Here is a 17,941-nt window from a genome sequence, read left to right on the forward strand (position 1 = left end):
AGGAAGGAAGGAAGGAAGGAAGGAAGGAAGGAAGGAAGAAAGAAAGAAAGGAAGGAAGAAAGAAAGAAAGGAAGAAAGAAAGGAAGAAAGAAAGAAAGGAAGAAAGAAAGAAAGAAAGGAAGGAAGAAAGAAAGAAAATATCCTCCTCTAAGCTCCATTGGCCTTATTGCTGAGAGAGCAGCTGTTTGTCCTGGATAGTACATAGGGCCTAAGTAGGTGAGACAGTGAAAGCGGATAGGAGATAGATTAGAATAAAATAGAAGGACCCATCATTTAGCAGTCTAAATGAAGTCAAAGAGTAGTTGCTTTTGTTTATTTTCCCTAAAAGAGAAAATGGGAAATGGACTGGTGATGGGTTTTGGTGGGATATTAGAATCTACGTAGTCAGAGTTGAAACAGTTCTGGGTAATGATCACGTTCAGGATGTAGTTGCAGGAGTGGCTAGTGAAGTGGAGAGGAGGTGGAAGTCCCCTGTCACCCTGGCAAGACTTAGAGAAGAGAATTAGATTGAGGTCCAGTGAATGTGGAGTGACCAAGAGAAAGATAGGTAGCAACAATGACCACAACGAAGGGTAGAGCATTTTATAACTGAAGAAAGAGTGTTTGGATATAGTGATATGGAGCCGGAAGAATAAGTATGTCCTTTTTCCCAAATAGCCCTGGGATGTGTGAAGAATGGAAGAATAAACATACTTCTTCCCAGGAGGGAGCAGGACAGGCAGAGTCCTTCAACATAGGTCCTGCTTCAGTTAAGGCTAGAGGAGAAAGAAGCCCAGTGGGACAGACTTACATTGTAGAGAAGGGAGTTTATCAGTGGATGAAGAGGGCTCCAAAGGGCCAGCAGGAAGGGTTGGGCTGTGGAGCCAGGAAAACTAAAAGGATGAGCAAAGGGGAGGATGGAGGTGATGGTAACAGCAAAAGACAGCCATGAGAGAGGCTGACATTCAGGGTGGAGGCAAGGCATGCCAGTAGTGGAGAGGTAGGTAAAACAAAATTAACTAGGGTGGAGAGTCTGTTTGGGACTCTGGCATAAGGGGTTTCTAAGCCCTGGCAGAGAGGATGCCAGGTGGTGTCTGAGTCTAGGTGAGCGGTTCTCAACCTGTGGGTCGCCTAAGACCATCGGAAAACACATATATAATTACATATTGTTTTTGTGATTAATCACTATGTTTTAATTATGTTCAATTTGTAACAATGAAATTGGGGGTCACCACAACATGAGGAACTGTATTAAAGGGTCGTGGCATTAGGAAGGTTGAGAACCACTGGTCTAGGTGCTGCCCACCCTTATGGTCTATTCCACAATGAGAGGTTACTTCCCAGGGCTCCAAAAGGATGCACCATGGCTCTAAGGTTGTTCTGTGCTTCGGCATGAGCCAGCCTCAGGTAAGGAGGATAGAGTTGTTAGACCTGAATCAAAAGGAAGTGAGTTATACATGATCCCAGGCTTTCTGGGGAAGTGCATCTGGGCATGGGTCCCGATAAATTAGCCAAACCTCTCTTCATGTTGGTGACATGCCTTTCTCTCTGGTGTCTCCTCAGAGGCCTTGGGTCTCAGCCTTAGAGTCCTCAGGTTTAGGAGCGAGAAGGATTCTGCACCTAAACTCCTTGGCCAACCCAACTTGACCTGGTGACCATAAGATAAAGCTGCTCCCAAGAGTCTTAATCATGATTGGCAGTGAGTCTTCCCAACACTGCTTCCCATTGCTAGGGTGGGCAGGAGGCCAGTTGCTGGATATTTACATATAAAGCTGGGAACTTGGTCAAAGAGAGAAAAACTGTAAACTCAGGTTTTGGGAAAACTGTGATATTAAATCAAGACAGGAAAAGCAGCAAGATAAATGCACTGCTGAATCAGTTGAGTGGCTGATCTAATCTTTATGTAACTCAGATGTCAGTTGGAGTTACCCTGTCCCTTAATATCTGTTAGGATTAAATCAAATCCCATGGCGGGGGTGGGAGCAGGGGGAGAGTACATGCCTTCCTCAGGTTCCTGAACAGTGCCATGGACTAACAATTGTCTTAGTTCCTCCTCCTCTGATTTCCAACTTTGGCTGAGTTCTTCTCCGTCCCAAAGTGGATCTAATCATAGGCTCTGTCTCTTTCTCCTTGGTCTCCTCCAAAAGCAGTACACACAGCAGGTAGAAACATGTTTTAAGAATTTCTCCTACTGATGGGAGCTACATATCAGCACTAGGCAGCGACTGACGTAGAGTTAATATCAAATAGTTCTGTTCTTAAAAAATACCCTTTGTGCCCTAACCAGTTTGGCTCAGTGGATAGAGCATCAACCCGTGGACTGAAGGGTCCCAGGTTCAATTCTGGTCAAGGGCATGTACCTTGGTTGTGGGCACATCCCCAGGAGGAAGGAGAATGTTTCTCTCTCATCGATGTTTCAAACTCTCTATCCCTCTCCCGTCCTCTCTGTAAAAAAATCAATAAAATATATATATTAAAAAAAAATACCCTTTGCCATTTCTGCCACCTCTCAACTCTAGACTCCACCGCATTGCCTCTCTTTCTCCTCTTCTCTATCCCCATCTCCTTCTTCTCTTCTTCATTCTTTCCCCACTCCAAGTCCTTTTTCATTTTTTAAGGAGAGATGTTTATGGGTTTCTTTGTTAATCTCTGCCCACCCATCCCAGGGCTCATCCTCTACCCCACCTAGCTTTTAAATATATTTCCTAAACAAGATAGCTCATTTTCTAAGACAAATTTTGGAGCAAGGTGGATAAAAGTCTTTACTTACCTATTTTTACTGCTCCTGTCTCCTAGAGTCTGTAATGGGGCTTAACCTTCAGATTCACTTTCAGTGGTTTCTGGTACATGGGCAGAGGAGGTGAGGAGTAATACTAGTAGACAGCTCTGGGCTTTCCCAGTGTCCTTCCCACCCAGTGCATGTTTCTTACACGTTCTCAACATTGTGGCTCCCTGAGCAACTTCTCTCATGGAAACTCTCATGCTTCCTCTTGGAAAACGCATCCGCGTGTTCACTCTCTTGAGGTAACAGACTGGCCCTCCCTCAGCTCTCTCTCTCTCAATGCCTAGCAAAGATACCTGCCTCCCTTGCCTCCAGGAGGAGGACAGACACAAAGCAGTTCATTGTTTAGGACTTGACTACTCAGTGTCTCTTTTCACCTAATTAGAAGGAAGTATTTTTCCATTCACTTCATTTTCTTACTGGAATTTGCTAACTGGAGTTGCTGGCTTTGTTTGCATGTAACAAACATTTGTTCATTAATTAACAGCCTCCAGGCCACCTTGTCCTTATCAAAACTTAATATTTAACTCAGCACTGGCTAAACCAGCTCGAAATTGCTGGTCGGTTCTGCTATGATGGGAAAGGACCTCCAAGGTGGGGTAGCAGCTCTTTTTTTCTCTGCTGGAAGCTATTTTGAAGACTAAGACCCTCCAAGGAGTATAACCTGAAATGTGTGGGGAATCCTTGGCAGAGATCACAGAGGTCAGGGATGGCCACCACTTCGCCAGTGTCTTGTAAAGATGAACTGAGACAATTGACCCAGGATGCTAAGAGACAGAAAGTAGTGAAAAGAGTTTTAAAAATTATTTTTTCCCAACGAGTAATTTTAATTTTTTCTCAAGAAAGCCGAGTAATTGCCAGCTATTGCCTCACTGGTTTCTCCATCCTCTGGTATCTGGTTGTAGTAGGCAGGATAGTGGCTCAAAGGTGTTTGCTCCCTCTAATTACTCCCGTGCTTATGCTATATTAATTGGCAAAAGAGATTTTGCCGATGTAATTAAGGTTACTAATTAATTGACCTTAAAATAGGGAAATTATCTGAGTGAGTCCAATGTAATTATGTGAGCTATTAAAAGCTGAGGGCAGAAGAGGAAAGCAGAAAGGTTCCAAGCAGAAGGATTCGGTAGGCTGTTGCTGGATGTGAGATAGAGGGGTTGTGTGCAAGGACCAGAGAGAGGCCATTTGAAGCTAAGGGCAGCCCTCAGTCCTACAACAGCAAGGAACTGAATTCTTCCACAGAACCCCCAGAAAGGAATTCAGCCCTGTCACGTTGACTTGGGCCTTGTGAGACCCTAAGTAGAGAACCCAGTTGACCTGCAGAAACTGTGAGGCGATAAATATGTGGTGATAACTTATTGCAGTAACAGAACATGATTACATGGGATTTCTGTCTTTTGTCCAAAAGGTGAGATTCTCCTTTCTTAAGAGGAGCTGACTAAGCAAGGGTCTTTTTGGCCAGGTAATGTGGGCAAACTTGGTCGCAAGTTTGCACTTGAACATAAACTGTGTTCAAAGGTGGCCTGGCCTCTTGTTTTACAATCTAGATCTGCACAGTCTACTATGGTAGTCACTAGCTACAGATGGCTTATATTGAAATTTAAATGAATCAAAATTAAATAAAATTTAAAATTCAGTTCCTCGGTTATATTAGCTACATTTTAAGTATTGACATGCTAAATGGCTACAGAATTGGAAGACACAGATATAGAACATTTCCTTTATTGCAGAAACTCCTATTGGATGGTCTGTTCTAAATGGTTAACAGTGATGACATTCAATTACAACTGTTCTTTTTCTCCTTTGGGGCACTGAGAGGTAGGATTCCTCAACTCTGTAGTAGAATTATTTCAAAACGGAATGCATGTAAATTTCCCCCAACTGAAGCAAGAAATGTATGAATTTTGTGGAGACTCATGTCCCTCGTTTATTCCCTTATCACTTGCATAAATTACCGCCTGAGGATAGAAGCCCTGGACTTGCAGTAGAACACTCTAGAACAGCGGTTCTCAACCTGTGGGTCGCGACCCCTTTGGGGGTTGAATGACCCTTTCACAGGGGTCGCCTAAGACCATCGGAAAACACATATATAATTACATATTGTTTTTGTGGTTAATCACTATGCTTTAATTATGTTCAATTTGTAACAATGAAATTGGGGGTCACCACAACATGAGGAACTGTATTAAAGGGTCGTGGCATTAGGAAGGTTGAGAACCACTGCTCTAGAAATACCAGAGACAGTGTATCAGGCCCCACTTTCCCCCCACCAGTGGAAAGGGGTTACCATATAGTAAATGGCCAAGAAGTCCCAGGACCTGGACTGCAGCATTTTTCAAGGGTCTCCTCTTACTGTAAGACAAATGTAGCTGCTGAGGCAGAACATTAAGTTAACTCTCTGAAGCAAACAAACCCAAACAGGCCATAGCTGTTGGACTTGCCTCCCTGTGTTGGTTTCCAATGCCCAAAGGTGACACTAAGCAGTAGAGGAAAAAGAGGCTTGTTCTTCCAGGAGACAATCATCTAGCCTTATAATCAGACTTCTGTCTCAGGCCCAACTAACACAAGCGAGAATTAAGATTTCGTGGCCAAACTTGTAACTGGTAGTCGTGCGTTAGGGTTTGCAGGTGACGATTTGAAGAAATATGGCACAGGCCAAGGAAAGAGCTTGGGTTTTGGGTTAGAAGACCAGAGTCTGAGTCCTAGATCCATTTGTGGTGTTTCCCTGAGCTGGTTAATAACGATTTCTGAGCCTCAAATTTTTCATCTGTGAATGCAGATGGGGTTTTTGAAGAGCTGTTGTGAGGGTTAAAGGGGAAAATTACACAGCTTGTGTGGCACACAGGAGTTTCTCAGGGAACAGTAGCTAATGTTGTTACTCACATGGAAATATCAGGAATGCCCATCCCTCTGTTATCCTGGTCAGTCTCATGTGTAATCTTGTCCCCATTCCCATTTTAATTTGCTCCTATTGCCATACCCTCAACCCAGTCCCATTTCAACAATTTCACTCCCCACAAAAAAAACACACCAAAAACCCATAGAATTCCAAACGTCCTACTCTCTCACTTCTACCCAATATATTCCTCTGAACATCAGATTCCCCAATTCTCACATAGCACTGATACCTCCAATCCATTATTGCACTGCGAAAATAGAAGCAACCAGAAAAGCACTTTCATGAGCCCCTACCACCACATCCACCTGCCTTCTGGCATCTGTGCACATAGACTCTGACTTGCCTCCTGTTATTATCGGTGAACTGTCTGTGCTTCTATCGAATGGCAGTCCCACCATCTCTGCACTGGATCCAGCCACTTTTCCCTACTCTGAACTTCGCCTCACTTGTCCATCATCCTATGTCATTAAATTTTCCCTTTTCACTGGATCATTTCCATTGCATCAAATATACAATAATATGCCCTGGCTGGTTTTGCTCAGTGGTTAGAGCATCGGCTCATGACCTAAGGGTCGGTATTTGATTCTCTGTCAACGGCACATACCTCGGTTGCAGGCTGACCCCCGGCCTGGGTCGGGATGGGGGAGGGGGAGGGGCATGAGGGAGGCAACCAGTTGATGTGTCTCTCTCACTTTGAGGTTTCTCTCTCTCTCTCCCTCCTTCCTCTCTTCCACTCTCTCTCTAAAGATCAGTGGAAAAAATATCCTTGGGTGAGGATTACATATATATATATAATATTTCTCATATTAAAAAAATCCTTCCTGGGCCCCTATTCTTCTTCAACTGTTACCTTTTTTCCCTCTGCTACCCTTTACAGTGGCTTTCACTGGTGTTTTCTCATCTTCCTAAATTCTAAATGCTGGAATGTCCCACCATTTAGTCCTCAGAATTCTACTCTTCTCTGTCTATACTCAGGCCCCCTGTGCCCCCCAGGGGGGGCACTCCAAACAGTTCCATGACTTAAAACACCTTCCATATGCTGCCAAATACCCTGCCTGGACCTCTCCCCTGAAGTACAGACTCTTATATATAACTAGAATCCCGGTGCAGAAATTCATGCACAGGTGCCGTCCCTAGGCCTGACCAGGAATAGAAGCATGAACGTCTGGTGTGAAAGGGCAGGTCCCAGTTGACCTCTGGGCCCTGGGTAGCACCTGGGCCCCTGGGCTCCTGGGTGTCCCCCTCCTCCTGAGTCATCGGGCCCCGCCAGGCTCCCTCAGCACCCCCGCCACTGCTGCTGATCGCCATCTGCAGGGTGATTGGCGGGGCGATCAGGCCCCACTGGCACCACCTTGACCTGGCACTGCCTGCTCACCTGCTCCACCATCCCGTGGTCCTGCTCTTGTCGGGGCCCATTGGGGCAGGCAGCACCTCCACTGCTGCCGCTACCAGTGCTGCGTCGCCAACACCCACCATGTTCCATGCCACCCCCTGGTGATCAGGGCATGTAGCGAGCATTCAAACTCCTTGTCAAGGGGACAATTGGCATATTAGGCTTTTATTATATAGGATTGCCTAATTGATATCTCCACTGGATATCCAATAATGGGCATCTTAAAAATGATATGTTAAAAAAAGAAACTGTCGATTTTCAGACCCAAACCTTCCAAACTTCTCCCTCCCATAGTTGCCCATGACTCAATAAATGGAACTCCATTCTTCCATTAGCTCATGCTAAAAATATTGGTTTTACCTTAATCTCTCCTTTTCTTTTACAAACCTCATCTGCTCTATCAGAAAGCAAAGGGAGATCAAGAGTCTGAAAAGGCTATTTCATCCAGGCCAGAGAAAAGTCCTGCATCATCAAAGAATACTCCCCTCTAGTGACCAGAATTATTACGTAACCTAGTTGCATTCACCCTCCAGCAAATTTATTTGTAGCATTTACGATGTTCCCGGCAATGTTCTAGGTGCGAAGGATATAGCAATGAGCAAAAACAGGCAAAATGTCATGGAGATTACTTTTTGCTGGAAGGAGACAGAAAACTTGTCAGATGATTGAAGACAAATACTTTTGGGGAAGGGGACAGAAAGTGATGGAAGGAGGCTGTTTTAGATCGGGTGGTCATGGAAGCTTCTGCGAGAGGTGACATTTAAGTGTAGACATTTAAGCATGAAGCAGACTCAACCATGCAGATATCTGGGAATAAATCATTCCAGCAGGAGGGGGGTGTGCAGAGGTCCTGAGGCAAAAGCATTCTTGGGGTGTCCCAGGAGCAGGATGAAAGAGCCTGTGGCGAGCGTGGAATGAGTGAGGTGGACAGTGGCATGAAATGAGATCATTGAGAGAGCTGGGGTGAGATCATGTAGGCTTTGTAGCCCAAGAAAGGGATTTTGGATTTTATTCTAACAGGCAGGAAGCCAATGGAGGGTTTTGAGCAGAGGTCCATCATGATCTGACTTACATTTTAATAGGATCAGCCTGAAATCTTGGTGAAGGATGGACTGTAGTGGGGAGAGAGTGGAAATGGGAAGACCAGTTAGGGAGTCTATGCCATCAGTTCAGGTGTGGAAAGATGGTGCTTGAATTTGGTAGTGACTGTGGAGGTGGCAGGAAGTGCTGGATTTAGAATTCATTTTGAAGAAGAACTGACAGGTTTGCTGAGCACATTGGGTGCACAATTTATATTTGTTGAGTCAATGGATACACTGAGTATTCTGGGGTGAGGGAGGACTTTTCCCTGGTCTGGATGAAACATCGCTGTCATTCACACCCCCCCTCCCCGCCCCCCTTCTCTTTCCTTGCTCATTTGCAGCCATCTGATGACTAACACTTTGTTCCACATCCCCTCACTATAGGGAGGAGTGTTCCTGAACATTGAACACTAGGACATTGTCACTGGAAAATATCCACAACTCCAGTAAATTTGGTTTCTGGATTATTTGTAATTCTCTCACCAATTTTCCTTAATCTGACCATCTCTCTTTGTGCTGATAAAGTTGAGCTCCAAACCTGAAAACTTGAGGCACAAACTCTGGGACATGGTGGTCCCACATTGTCCTTTCACACTGTTGAGCCCATTCTGGGCCATGAAGTAGACTCTCCTTAGCAGTACGTGCATCTTATTACTCTTCAAACTCAGATTGTAAAATTTCTAATATGGAGAATGAATATCCTGGGATAGAAAACCAGTTCTCACTGTCAGAAGATTTATAGAGTTCTTTACTTTGAAGTTCTTTTCTTCAATTCCAAGGGCAGCAACAATGCCTATCAGGGCCGGGACAGGGATGAGGCAAGTGAGGTGCCTAGGGTACAATATTTAAGAAAGCGCTCACATTCAGGGCCTTGTAAGTACAGGGTGAGAACCTGAGAACAAAGGCCTCCTGATATGTTGTGCTCTGGGCACTAGGATTGCCTCACCCTAGTCCTGGCCTTGCTGCCTAGAGAGAAGTGTTTTGGTTTATTAACCAGGCAGCTGGAGCATTAAGAGCAGGACCAGTTCCCCACCGTCTGGCCATGACTGTGCAACAGAAAGTTGATTTCAGAGAAAGCAAATGGCATGGAGAGGAGCCATGTTCGGGAAGCTATGCCAATCTAGAAATTAAAACCAGTGGGAAAATGTAGACGAACATTATGGAGTTTTGCTTCATAATCAACTCAACACGCCACTGGCATCCCATTTGTTGAGGGCTAATTGGATCTATTGATCACATCTATAGCATTTCTATCTTTTTGCAACTCCTCAGATACTGCATTTAGAGAATGTATATTCTCTATGATGTGTCTTTTTTTTTTTTTTTTTTAACATATTACAAACATTAAGAGAACAAATAATGGCTGCAATGTAAATGGTTTGGACAATCAGTTAAGGGCTTATTTTTAAGGTTGGGTTTACAAATCCCATTTTCTTTTTTTTTTAAAAAGTTCAAATTATTTTTTTTTTATATATTTTATTGATTTTTTACAGAGAAGAAGGGAGAGGGATAGAGAGTTAGAAACATCGATGAGAGAGATGGATCAGCTGCCTCCTGCATGCCCCCCACTGGGGACGTGCCCGCAACCAGCGTACATGCCCTTGACCGGAATCGAACCCAGGACCCCCGAGTCGGCAGGCCGACGCTCTATCCACTGAGCCAAACCGGTTCGGCACAAATCCCATTTTCAAAATGAGTCCAAATTGACTGAGTGATTCTAAATTAGGTCTTTAGTTTTTACCCTTAACTGCTGATAATGCCACTATTAATTTTAATTATTTAGAGGCAACATTAATTCGTGTGAAACACGAATGGCAAGAAAGTCAGAAAGGAATAAATTACTTGCTCCAGAACGGAATGACATTTTGACTGGCACAGAGATTTTTTTCTTTCACACACTTTGTGCTTTGACATTTCACTTGGCACAAACATTTCACAAATTCTTGACCTAATCTGACATACTGTTGTTTAGCAATTGCTGACATGACATGTTTTAACCTCAAGCTCTCTGGATTCCAAATGTTACCTTTAACTGTCAATCAGGGATGGATGACCTCCAAAACACAGTTGAGGTAAGGGTCTATGTACCTGGGAAGTTAAGTGTATTTGCCTAAAATGAAAAAAGAACAGCTTGGAGTAGGAGTTGGGGGAGGGGTGGCAGAGGAGTATCATTCAGGGCAATTCAAGAGATAGCAGCCCCAAACGTAGAATACCTGAGACTAACCCTAACAAGAAATAGGTGGGGCACATATGACAGGATATATAAAGCTTAGGGATAGCAGAGATGTAAATAATTTACATCTTTCTAAAGAAATACATTATCTTTCTAAAAGGGAAGACTGTATTGAATAAAAATGTCACTTCTCTAATTGTTTTTTACTTACAACTTGACTCGTCTAGGCCTCATTGCCTGTGGGTATTAGGAAGAGGTCACATTCACAGGAATACCCAGATTTTGCCAGCTCATTAGCTTGTATTGACATCTGCCTCTTCACTCAAGATTAAGCCAACTCACAATGTTCTGCTCTGATCTTTTTTAAGGGCTGTATCAGTTAGAAATGCTTTCAGCTGCAAGAAATAAAACCCCTCCATCAACAGTGGTTTAAACAATAAAGACGTTTGATTGTCTCCATCATTAGCCACGAGGCGGGCAGATCCAGGTGTTTTGCATTCTCGTATTCACAGTATCAAGGACCCAGGCTCTTTCTATGTTTCCACTCTTGCAAACCTGGGAAACCTGCTTTTTGTCCCCAGCCTGTTTCCTTGTGGATGCAAGTCGGAAAAAAGACAGCTCCAATCGTAATATTTATACATAACCATGTTCAAAGTCGGAAGAAGGGGCAGAACCATCTGCAGCCTACTCCCTCTTATATCTCATTGGCCAAAGCTGGGTCACAGTGCCCACCTCCAGGCCAATCATTGGCCCAGCGGGACTGCAGCTGCCAGAACGGACTTTGATGAGATTTGATTCATCCAGTTGGCTGGAACCATGGCTGCCAGAACAAAAGTGCACTTCTGTTAGTGATGATGAAGGCAACATAGCTGTTGGGCAGGCAACCAACAGCATTTGCCCAAAGATGCAATACCCACAGGCATTTGAGAGGGCCTCTCACAAGACCACTACTCTGCTGGCTGCTCCAGACTCTTTGATCTGTAACGCATAGACCCTTTTCCTGGCGGTTGCTCCTCAAAGTGTCAAACCTGCTTGGCTGTCTGCAGCAAAGAGGGACAGTGACCTCCTATGCAGTGTGCACCGTGTTGCCTGGATCCCACAGCAACACTCCTTGTGACCAGCCTGCTACAGGTGCTCACAGAAACAGCTTCTGCAGCTCCTGCCCTGATCCCTCTTTCATGGTGGCTGTGTAGCAGACCCTAACAGGTAGGTTCACTCAACGTTCATTCTCTTTTCCCTTCTCCCACCTCCATTCTAGAGGATGGAAACTAGATACCATTTCATAGCCTCCTTTGTAGGGGAGGGTAGTCATGTATTTGACAGTTTTGGGTAATGTTATTTAGGTAGAAGTTTGCTAGGGGTTTCTGGAAAAACTTTTGCTTTCCTGGTAAAGGCCTTGGCTTCAGCTTGGATCACTGTGCTACTTAAGTTTACCATGATCTAGTCAAAGTATTAATATGATTTTTTAAAGTATATTTTATTGATTATTTTCAGAGAGGAAGGGAGAGGAATAGAGCGCTAGAAACATCCATGAGAGAGAAACATCGATCAGCTGCCTCCTGACCACCCCCTACTGGGGATGTGCCCGCAACCGAGGTACATGCCCTTGACCGGAATCGAACCTGGGACCTTTCAGTCCGCAAGCCAATGCTCTATCCACTGAGCCAAACTGGTCAGGGCTATTAATATGATTTTTAAGGGGAATGACAGCAAAATTATTCTAAAATTTATCTGGAAGAGTACACAGGTGAGCATAGCTAGGATATTAGCTTTATTTGGGCAGGGATTATATAAAAGCAATTTCCTTTTTGTTTCTTCCAATGCTATTATGCTTTGAAAAGACTTCCTAATTTTGAAATCCATTAAATATTTATCTTATATTTTCTGGTTTTATTTTTTTTATTACTAAAAGTATGTATCAAAAACACCATAAGTGTCAGATGGGTACCACTTCATAAGTTATATAAATGTCTAATTGCTATGTTGTACACCTGAAACTAATATAATAGTGTAATTGAAAAAAGTTCTAAAAATCACCATAAGCAAACGTATGAGGCAAGCAACAAATTGGGAAAAATATCGCAGTTTCAGTATAGTGACACTGGAGGCCTGGTGCACAGATTTGTGCACAGGTGGGGTCCCTCAGCCTAGCCTGCACCCTCTCGCAATCTGGGACCCCTTGGGGGATGTTGGACTGCCAGGTTTCAGGGATTGGGCCAAAACCCAGCAGTCTGACATCCCCCTTTGGGATGTAGCAGTGCCAAAGAGGCAGGCGGCCGGGAGGGACCCCCAGCCAGGGCTGGGTGCAGCTCCACTGCCGCTCATGCCAGACCTGCTGCCGCAGAGGTGGGAGAGGCTCCTACCGCCTCAGCTGTGCTCACCAGCTGTAAGCCTGGCTTCTGGCTGAGTGGCACTTCCGCTGTGGGAGTGTACTGACCACCAGCCCCCTGATGGTCAGTGTGTGTCATAGTGACTGGTCAACTGGTTGTTCTGGTTGTTCAGTTGTAACGGTAACTTAGGCTTTTATTTATATAGATAGGAACATGCTATTGGAGGTAGAGGTGAGAGCCATGTTACTGGAGTATGGGTTCTCCTTTATATCACAGGCTGGTGATATTATTATCTCTGTATGCTGTTATTGTTATTTATCTCCAGTTTATCAATGCAGAAATTAAGAAGTTAGTTAATGCCCAAATAGGATGGACTGAAATTCAAATCAAGGTGTTTCTGAGGATAAATAGCCAAAGTCTGTGCTCTTTCTACTATGTCCCATTGCTGATGAAATCTTAACAGAGAAAGGTTGGCCTTCCAAGTGAATTAGAACTAATCAAAGGAATAGGGCACAGGAGGATGGTCTGAAAGATATGGAGAGCAGGAGGTATATATTAAAGGGGAAAGATGAAAATGAAAGTTTTCTATATGCACTTTCCAAATTGGGTCTAGGATCCTTGAGAATGGGCACCTAGGATGAATGGACCCCAAACCCGTGTTGCCTGTTAACTGGACTGAATTCTTGATCACACAGGGAAGGCACTGTATCGTGGAACGTGCACAGACCTTTCATATCCAATAGATCTTTGCTGATCCCCTTTCATCACTTACTAACCACATGTCAAAATGAGGATAAAACTGAATCCTTAAGTAATCCCACCAAAGCCTCCATCACATTGCAATTTTCTCTCCTCCAAGATACTGAGGTGGAACTCTTGCTCCCTGTGTTCTGATTCCTGCCAGATTGCACTCCCAGACGCCAGTGGGATAGTTCCAGAACTACATTTAAAGCTGGAGGTGTAGCAGTGAAACTATTTGGCAACAGGAACCCAATAAGCACAGTTTTATTTTGATTGCAAGTATCCACCCATATTTCATGCATCAAATATTCCACACTGTTTTCCTTGGCTTGACATTGCATTAAGATTCTCTCATCCAGAGAATAGTATTTTTTAATAGGTGTATTATATTTAAACAGGAGTGGCTATTGTGTATTGACAAAGGTCGTGTTGTCCATGTCCATGAGTTTTTTAAAATTTTCTGCTCAATCTCCCTCCTCCCAGCCCCATTCCCCCACAGTTGTCAGCCAAAAGTTAAATCTAATTAAATGAAAATGATTATGCTCACCATGGATAATTTCTATCTGTACTATTCAAATGGCTGAATAATAAAATCCATGATGGAAAAGTTCCATTTAAAATTAATGTTGCTCAATTTATGTTTATGGCCAGCTTTTCAAAATCTTAACTTCGATCACTTTCTTACTCAACATAATTATAGTCATAAATAGTTTGAATTGATTAAATTTGAAAATAAAAAATTCAATTTATGAAAGGTTACAAAGCACAATAAAATGTAGCAAATTTTTATTTATACGTACAGATCAGATAGCACATGGAAATTGGTTTACATTGTTTGTAAAGAAATTCTTAATGCAAGTAATATGATAAAACAGCAGCTTATGAAATTGATCAATATGTAGAACTGAAGATTATCAGAATACTTTTTTCATAAGTAAAAGTGACTGATATGAGAATTAATATTATTTATCCTCTGATATTTAATAATGAGCAAGAACACTCAATTAAAAATTGTCACATGCTTTTCTTCAGTTAATGTATTTAATTTTTATTTTATAATTGCTCTGAGCTGTTGCTTTGATGTCTGTAAAAGCTGGAATTTTGCCACAAACCTTGAAATTAATTTAGAAACATTGCGATGTCCAATTTTTCAGTAAATAATTAGAAAACAAGCAGGTAAAACTAATCACGGTGAGCATATTTAAAGAGTGTGGGTGGAAAAAAACATTCTTGCTTTTGTGAAAGACATTTTTCACAAATGGTTCTTAAATATTTGAAATACCGTATTTATATAAGACAATTTCTGGTACATGTAGATGCTTAGAAATGTTTGTTGAATAAGTAATTAACATACTTTGCCAAACAAATAAGTGAACATCACTATGTCATAGACCCATTCTTCAAAAATTATGAAATCTTTAAACATTAAAAAAATTATTCTAATGATGTGTGGTATATTTAGTGGAGAGGTTAAGGCACACATTTTTTAGACAAATGTTACCTCACATCTGTTTCGTATGTTGCACAGCATGTATGTTGCACAGTATTAACTACCTTATCCAGACCTCCTTCCATTTCTGCACCTGTGAACTTAAACTCAAATATTATTAGAAAGGTTCCATCCTCCCGCTAGGGAAGCCACAGTTCCCACTTCTTATTTTAGAAAGAATCTCTGTTGGATTAGATGCACTTGTACAATTTTCTCTGGCTTTTCAAAACTTCTTATAAAACGTCTTTCATTGTGGGCTCACAGACCTGAAGGAACACTCTATACTAAATCCTACTTTCATTTGCTAGTTTATTCTACTGCTTCTTAGGAGGTCATAACATTTTGGTTTCCTACATTCATTTTTAGTTTCTCCCAAATCCATATAATTTTGTCACATGCCTCATTCTAATTGTTTAGTAAATATCCAGTCAATCCAACTGCAAGTCTAAATTACTAGAGTTAAAAAGGACTTACTTTTTACTATAGGTGTCCTTGTTTGAGGACACGGAAGATACCACTCCTGCAGGGAGTGTCATGGGGGACCACCAGGGATCCTCGAGCAAAACAGGCTGGGCTAGGGATAGGTACAATGAGCAGGGCCTAGAGCACCCAGGGATTCAGCTACGAAGAGCTTACCTCGATTACTTGAATAGAATTTACCCAAGACTTCTATTTTTGCAGGGAGTTGGGGAATTGAGGGAGTGTAGTAATGAGAAGTGTCACATTATGGACTACGTGGCTTCTGCCTCTCAGCTTCTCTCCTCCTGAGGGCCTTGAGAACACCCAGTAAGCCCAGACAGTGCAGTCTACTCTACCCAGCCCCAGTGACTGGATGCTGCATTGCTTACCCATTTCCCCATTCACCCTTCCCAACAGGCCCACTTGGATTTAGGTACCCAACTCTTCTTTACCACTCACTCCCCCGTAGCCTATTGCTCAAGGGAAGCTGACCCTCCCCCAGTTCCAGGTCTGGGCCTAGGGCAGAGGCGGAGGGTGAATGCATCCCAACTTTTTAACCTATAATTTAGGAAGGTGGTCTTTGTCTTTTCCCTATGTCCCATCCTTCCATGAAGAAGGACTTAAAAAAAAAGTTGTGATAAAATATACATAACATAAAATATTGCCACTTGAACTATTTTAAGTGTGTAATTCAGTGGCATTAAGTAGGTTTTCACTGTTGGACAGCCATCACCACTACCCATCTCTAGAACTTTTTCATCATCCCAAATTGAAACTCTGAACATATGAAACATGAAAGAGACTTAATCAGGCTGGAATCCAGGGTGTAGACTGGGTCCTTTCTTCCCAGGGAGGAGGAAGTCACCCTGGGTTTAAATGTCATAAACAAGAGTGGCTTCCTCTCTGGTTTTCCCCTTCCATGCACATAGCAGGAGGGATGAGCTGTGTCAGGGCCTGTCTCCAGGGGGAGGTCTGGACATCTTGATCCTCCACTTCCACTTTCATGAGAAAGTACTGAGATAGGGCAGGGGATTGGTTAGATTAAAAAAAAAATAACTTGTTGTCTATCTGAAATTCACATTTAACTGGGAATCCTATGGTCTTGTTTGCTAAACCTGGCATCCCTAGGTAAGGAGAATGCAGCCATTTGACTCCAGGCCTTGCAGGACCCTTGGTAACAGTAGTGGACACCAGTGTTTGGCAATAAGGATCTAGCAAGAAGCTGGGTATCTGGGCAGAAAATAGCCTGGAGAGAGGATTGTGGGCCCAAAGGACACTCCATTTCCTCATTCCTGTTGCCAGAATGGGGTATACTCTGCACCTCACATCCCACCTGAACTGTCATTATGGTTGGGGCGGGGGGAGGAGAACAGAGAGCGATTCCTAAGCGGGTTGAGTATTAACGCAAAAGGACCTGAGAGAAAAAAACCCTGAAAGTGACTGAGTTGGAAAGATTAAGCAGAAATGAAAACTTAAGAACTAAGGTTAGTTATATATAATACAGTCCCATTGTTCACATTGGAGTCTGTAAGTGAAAATTTGTACCTGCTACAGATAGAAAAATTAGACTGATGAGATTGTCTTCAAGGTTCCTTCGGTATCCACAATTCTGTAGCTGTAGAGATGAAGCTTGAAGGCCTTGAAGGAAAAGGAAGACATGGGTTAGGCAAGGGTGGGAGCATTTCTAAACCCCCTGTTGAGTGCTTGGTTACAGGAGACCCAGCGAATGGGCAGGCGTGGGAAGAAATGCGAGGAAAATAATGACCTGTGTGTATGCTGTCCCCGTGTGATTTGATTTTGCTGCTTCTTAAACATTTAAAATGGAGAACTTGCTTGAGTTAATTATTATTAACAGTGAGAGGCGGCTGAGTTGCACTGATTAAGCTAATCCAAGAGCTGTTTTCTTAAGGGAACTATAAATGGGCTGTCTTGGGAACCAACTGGTGAGCAAGCATGTTTTTTCAGGGAGCGCCCGAAAGGACTCTCCACCCAGGGAGTCTGAAAGCTGAGAGAGAATTGTTGCAGAATGAACCATCTTTAGCTTCCCTGCTAAGCAAGCAGTGCATGCAGCAAGCACAGTGGGTGCTCCCTGCTCACAGAGCAGGTGAAAGGCTTGAAGGGGGCCTCCCTCAACCCTGCAGGAAAGAAAGGGGCCCTAGGCAGTGGGGAGACCCACGCCAGGCAGGAACAGAAAGAAAGCCTTTCGAAGAGTGGAGTGGGGTTAAGCCAATATCAAGAAGCTTGAGAGGAAAGCGGTATCCAGTGGAGGGCCTGGTGGAAGAGAACCACCTCTACCCGGGGCCAAGGAGGCAGCCTTGCGCTCCTCCCCAGCAGCGCCCTACACTCACCAACAGTCAGAAAGCATTGCCTTGAAGGGCCCTGGTTGGAGCAGGAGCAGGAGCCAGCAAGGCTGTTCCCACCCAGCGAGGAAGAGGTGAGTCACAAGTGTTTTTTGATCAACTCCCTGACTGAGGGAGCAAGGGCAAGCTGTCCTGCTGGATTGGAGCGGGCAGGCAAGCAGGAAGTGGCTGACACCTACCAGTATGTACAGATGCCACTGATCAATATTCCCAGCTACAGATTTACATAGGGAGGTGTGAGCATTGGAAGTAGAAGC

General features: G+C 43.5%; 1 long non-coding RNA gene across 1 annotated transcript; it reads right to left on the bottom strand.

Moving 5' to 3' along the window:
* Nucleotides 1-10,684: 10,684 nt before the first annotated feature.
* LOC118668654 lies at nucleotides 10,685-17,657 on the bottom strand. The gene is made up of 3 exons (XR_004971694.1): nucleotides 17,090-17,657; nucleotides 16,870-16,962; nucleotides 10,685-11,125 (listed from the first exon to the last, which is right to left on the bottom strand). It is a non-coding gene; the product is annotated as an uncharacterized LOC118668654 (long non-coding RNA).
* Between the last annotated feature and the right edge of the window lie 284 nt (nucleotides 17,658-17,941).

Source organism: Myotis myotis, unplaced genomic scaffold, assembly GCF_014108235.1.
Source record: "Myotis myotis isolate mMyoMyo1 unplaced genomic scaffold, mMyoMyo1.p scaffold_m19_p_13, whole genome shotgun sequence".
NCBI classification, from domain to species: Eukaryota; Metazoa; Chordata; class Mammalia; order Chiroptera; family Vespertilionidae; genus Myotis; species Myotis myotis.